The 6,171-nt window shown below is 37.6% G+C and overlaps 1 long non-coding RNA gene across 1 annotated transcript; it reads right to left on the bottom strand.

Annotated features, from left to right (window-relative positions):
- Positions 1-425: 425 nt before the first annotated feature.
- On the bottom strand, positions 426-3,052 carry LOC131247273 (uncharacterized). Its single transcript, XR_009171592.1, has 2 exons — positions 2,931-3,052; positions 426-1,058 (listed from the first exon to the last, which is right to left on the bottom strand). It is a non-coding gene; the product is annotated as an uncharacterized LOC131247273 (long non-coding RNA).
- Between the last annotated feature and the right edge of the window lie 3,119 nt (positions 3,053-6,171).

Below are 6,171 nucleotides of genomic sequence, written 5' to 3'. Positions count from 1 at the left end.
CATAGCACATTTGTAGCTATTGGTGGTATAGCTAAAGGTAAAAAAACCAATGGCTACAAATTACATCCGTAGTAATAGAGATTAGTAGCTACGAATAAAAGCCATAGCTATAATTTCTGTAGTGAAATGTACCTATGCCTACAGATTAAATCCGTAGCAATAGATATCAGTAGATACGGAAAAAAGTGGTAGCTATAATTTCTGTAGCGAAATGTACCTACGACTACAGATAATATCAATAGCTAAAAGTGGAATGAAATTCGTAGCAATATGCTAAAGTAGCAATAGCTACGGCTAAAATCCATAGCTATTTTTTTTTTTTAAATTATAATAATGGTGCATGTTTCCATTGCAAGAACCTGCTGTGATTGATAACTCATTTAAGCTTAATGCTGATAGGAATAGTACATAAAATGAAATCAAGCAAAAAAATGATGCATTTATTACAAATAGCAATCAAATCATACAATGCATCCCACATTCACATTTCTAAATAAACAATACTTCACTTTGCTCAACCTATCATAAGAATTACAAAAAAGGAACCTATTCGAACTTTAGCTTTGACTCCATCTCCAAATACTTCGTACGAAGTTCTTCCATATCCTATTGCACATGAATGAGATGGGAAATAAGAATTATGACAAGAAATTAAGAGTAAACCTGTCTTTCATGATTGCTCTGGCTAGTACACCAGCGTAGATGCTTCTTTTCAAGATCTTCCTTGAAAGAAGAGATCTGAATTTCCAATTCCACTATCTGAGACCTACAACAAGAAGAGTGGTTGTATACAACTAAGGCGTGACCTCATGTGCATGAAACAAATACACTCCAACACAATAAACACCCTTCATATAATGCAATAATGCTCATATTTTTACAGAATTTTCTTCCTTCAGATGGTCAATTTCACCAAATGTAGAAGATAGAACTTCTTCTTTCCCTGAAACTGCAGATGTAACTTTTGTGGACTTTGACATAAGATCACTTTCAAGTTCGGAAACCCTTCCCTTGAGAAAATGAACTTCATCCTCCAGTGACTTCTTTAGCTTGTCAGCCTGTATAAAATAGTATTTGTAGACACAATCAAACAAGCATGCCTTTGTACACATCTCAAAAGAAAGAAAGAAAGAAAAAAACACTGAAAATAGGGATTGCAACTTTCAAACAAATGAGGTTCAAGATAGAGGGATTGCAACTTCATTCACTTGTGTTATTTCTTTATACTATAAAAAAAATATCATAAAATATTTAAATCCTTGAGAGCATCAGATAATAAATCCAAGTAAAAAATCCAAACCACCTGTAGCATGTGATCCTTATTGGCTTGTGCTTCCCCTTTCAGTTTTTCCATCTCTTCCTTTGCTTTCTGCATGTCCTCAATAAGCTATTACATATATAACTAACAAAATTGGAAGATACTTGTAGAAACATTACATAGTAAGAGAAAAAGACATGAGTAAGAAAAAGAGGAGAGAAAAATCAGTCTAAAATGTTTCTCATATAGATTATACATACATATAGATAGGTTATGGCCCAACGGAGTTTAGACATTATCTTTTTTTTTTTTATGGGGCTTGTATTCTCCCTTCCGACCGCCTTTTTTCTTTTTTTTTTTTTTTTTCTTACTATGAAAGTTTCTGTTGCCTTAAAATAAAAAGATAAATGAAAGTTTCCATTACCTTTTGAAAAAAGAAATACTGTGATTTTTTCACATGAGATTATGAGATGAATGGATTAGATGATAGATAACATAGTAGGCACTTAACACAACAAGTTCCAACTCTTTCCTAGCGTGATCATTTCAATCTTTTAGAGACATGATGAATACAAAGTGGGTTGCCAAATGGACGAACCGGATCAAGATATGAAAGAATGCATCATGTCATTTCCCTATTGCTTTATTTTCTCCTTACAGATGAAAAGCATCTGGGATGTCTGGCTGATGGTTCACATTCCATGTGAAAAGTTAGCCCCTGTTCAGCAGCTGCTTAAAATTAGTTCATCTCAAATTAAGGTGTTTGTTTTTTTAATTACATATGTAATTTGAACAGTGTATGTTTAAGAGGGAAATATGCATGTAATTAGACCTCCAAAAGACTATCCAGGTGCACGGATGGGGTACCGTTAAAATCTGTGGGTCTCAAAGTGATGTATGTGTGTGATCCATACTGTCTATCCATTTTACCATCTAATTTCTGCAGGAAACAAGGTGGTTAATGATGTCGACGGTTGAAAATTTAAACCTTTTTAAGGTCCACATGTTGTGTATCAATCATCCAACTAGTTCGTAAGATCACACTAACATGTATCTATTCTCCAAAATGCCTCCTCACCAACATTAACATTGTTTGTACTTTGTACTATTTTCTATTGCTAGTAGAAAATACCCAATTAGTTAGCCTCTTCCTACTTAGGCTAAACACATGAATTATCTTCCCTGCAATGAATGAACCTAAATGCATCACCTTGCTACATGATTACATGCATTTGGATTATTTCATTGCTTAGCCAATCTAGGAATATGAACTAACTCGGGCTCATCATAGATTGGTCAAATTCCAAGATTGAGGGCAACCTTGGAGCCTTCAAGTAGTGACCAATTCCAACATTGATGGGCCCACCTTCTACCCCCTATTCCCAAAAGCTGACATTAACATATTTGGGTCTTGGAATTAAGCAATTTTAAGATTGATGAGCCCACCTACTACTCAATTCCCAAGAGTATAGATTGACAACTTTGAGATCTTCACTAATTTTAAGATTAATGGGACCCACTTGCTGCACCCAATTCTCAAAAACTAGCATGGACAGCTCTTATAAAAAAAGGTCATATCCCACCCAAACGGATGTGAAAGAATCCATGAAATGTTGGTATTGTAGTGTAAAAGCTAAAAATAGCTTAAAACTAGGGAATAAGAAAAAATTACCTTAGCAGTGGCGGTCATGTAATTGTTTATTTCCCAAGATCAATCTACACAGAGATACTAGCTTATGACAGATCTATACTTGAGCCCTCCAGTGCCTTGTTAAATAGTCAATAACCTGCTCCAAATCATGTCATTGGACTGTAAGTTTGAAGTTCAAATAAGATATCAAAGAAAGGCTCAAAAAGTGCCACCGATAAAAGAAAATTCAGAAACCAAATCATCCAAATGGTCACATTCTAACATAGAGCAGGATGATCAGATGGCAACATTTGCCAATAAACCAGGGACAACTTGAAACAAATGTAGACATACACATAGGCCATGAAATAGGTAGTAAATCCTGATAAAACAATCCTAAACTTGATTTTATGAACACAAAGAACAAAAGCATTTAAATGCAATATGTAGACCAACCAACCAATCTACTGATTATAAGGCTACTGAATCATATGTAGACCAACCAATCAATCTATTGATTGTAAGGTTACCAAATCCTAGTTTTAAGGTTTACAAATTATGATTCCTGTCAACTTATTTCAAATAAACAATAAATAGATCTATCATCACCCACCTGAGAGAAGAAATTGCAATCGGACGAAAGTTGCGGCTAGTGGATGAGCCGAGACTGTGACGAGGGTTGGATGAAAGGGGTTTCAAGAACCCTATCATAGGGTGTGCTCACAGATCAATGGTGGGCTTGCGGCGAAAGGGGGTTTTAAAAACCCTAGAGAGAGAGAGAGAGGTTGGGAAACAGAGAGACGGGAATGGGGCCAATAGACAAAGAGAGAGTGAGGGAGTGCAAGAGATCGAGAGAGGGCGAGGGAAAGGGAGAGGCTGAGTGCGAGAGAGAGAGAGAGAGAGAGAGAGAGAGAGAGAGTGTGTGTGTGTGTGTGTAATGCCCCGAACATTTCAATACCCAAGTATTGAAAGTTCTTAAGCGTTACTGTGAAAAGTAACATAATTTTTATATGTGTGTGACACTAGTTTAGCTATCCTAGCCTTACATCCTTACCCTGACGCAAAGCTAACCGTTGGGGATGACCCCTAATCATAGATCAAGCCATCTAACCGTTGATTTTGTGATAAAATCACTTATCATGTAATTTGACGGACGTACCTTCCTTTGAATAAAGTAATGAATAACTCCTTATCCATAAGGATTTAGATATAATTTCTTTCATAAGAATCACCTAGAAACGTGTCTATAACCATGTGGGGCCATTAGATTTCCCAAAACTCACAGATCAGCAATAATTACGAAAATGCCATTGATTTATACCCCTGCATTCCAATTCACATGGTTCTCATAATCCGTTTTATATGAAATTTTATACCAGGCCTGATTATCATAAATTGACTGTACACCTCAAGTTTCAGCCCTTAGATCATAGTAAATTAGCTACTTGACCTCTACATCTGTCCATACACTTATCAGATCGAGATTCCGACCCGTTCATCTTGTTCAACTCATGTCAATATATTTAACCCACTATTAAAATTACAATTTGAGGAACTTACACATGTGAACAAGTCACTCGAATCTAATGGTATACGTGTCCTACCCCTAATCACTCCAGAGACCCACTTTATGTCTATCAAATTACGAAACTGACCTTACATCCACCTACATACATGGTCAGAGTGCTAACCATCGAGTCTCCTTATTTTTAGCAAGTCATTTGACCATCCATCATGTTTGGATCTGCCGAACGGACCACACAAACATCACGGTAAATCGATCATCATAAAGATCTTAGGGTCTAGGTCCAAATCACCCAGTAACCTATCAATCAAAGATATACAAATGGTATTTAGAATTTTTGGAGTAAGTTATCCATTGAAAAAGCATCTTAGCCATCCTTAACAAATTTGGGCCTAAATTTATCTAGTTGAGAGATCTCGAGAAATAAAGATTGTCGGTAAAGTTTCACTCCTTTTGGACAGTGCAGTAGGGAGAAACGGATGACAGAAGTTATCAGAAACGAGAATGACAAATTTGTAAATAACCGACTTCTATATGCATGCATCGTAAGTGTAACAGAGGCATGCTTCAACGGTGGGCATCACCTCATCACTAGTGGATGGTGTGGCCCACCTAGAGCTCAGATCTGCTTCATAATTTCACCAGGGGGCTGACAAATTAAGACAAAGATGATGAAGGGTGTGGATCTTCCATAAAATAGCCACATCAGACCCGTCAGGAAAAGAAAAAGGGAATTTGCCAACTATAACAGCGGACGTGTGACGGAAGGAGTTTTAATTGTAAACTCCACTAGACACGTCGATCGTGTGGCTCACTCAAGAATCAAATATACTTCATATTTTGGCCCATGGACTAACAGTGCCCGACAAAATAGCTGAACGGAGAAGATCCAACAAATGACTACCACAAGTGGGCAACATAAATTCCAATTTAAAGAACCTCTTCCGCAGCAAGACACGGACGACGGAAGACGTGCGGAAACAGGGCCCCACTACGATGAGTTGGGTGATCAGAGATTGGATCAACACCTTAATCTGCACCGTCTAAAGTGTTAGGAGGGGAATTTCAACCGTTCCCACATGGATCAAATAACCAACGTGATCGCAGGGCCGGTCCAAAACTCCTACTACGCACTGCGTAACAGCCAATTCCGCATGAGGATTGTGTAGCAGATCCTCCTCTGGATTTGCGTAGGAGAGTCTAGAGACTCTCTCCGCCTATAAAGGTCTTTCGTCCGACAAAGGGTGAGGGAAATAGAAGTAATGAAAGACATGAGAGAGAGAGAGAGAAGATTCGATCGTCCGGCAACAAAGCAGGGACAAGGTGAGGTAAGGAAGAAGAAAGAGAAAGGAAGAAAGTAGCGTCGGTTCATCAATAAGAGGGAAATTCGGCTGAGGTATTCCGAATCTACTCCATCACACAATGCAGATTCAAATCCTCCAGTGTTTTCTTGTTTCCTTTCATTCCTTTCTTGCTTTCTGTTTCCTTTCTAATTCCCTATACACAGGGTTGCCATCACGACTAACCAAGTTCACACAGTGGTTGGGATAGACTTAAACCCATCAAAATAGGACCACTGCACGGCCTGCTCAATTCAACATCTTTAACATGCTTAGTCTAATTAGAATCTAAATCTACAAACAGGAATAAAACCAGGTTAAGACTTACCATAAGGAACACTTCTAAGGGATAAAAAGACAAAGGTGTAGGTTTTATCCTTTAAGCTTACAGTAATTTCAAGTTGATTTATTTATCCTG

This window comes from Magnolia sinica, chromosome 5 (genome assembly GCF_029962835.1).
Source record: "Magnolia sinica isolate HGM2019 chromosome 5, MsV1, whole genome shotgun sequence".
Taxonomy (NCBI): domain Eukaryota; kingdom Viridiplantae; phylum Streptophyta; class Magnoliopsida; order Magnoliales; family Magnoliaceae; genus Magnolia; species Magnolia sinica.
This window is presented reverse-complemented; position numbering and strand designations above follow the sequence as displayed.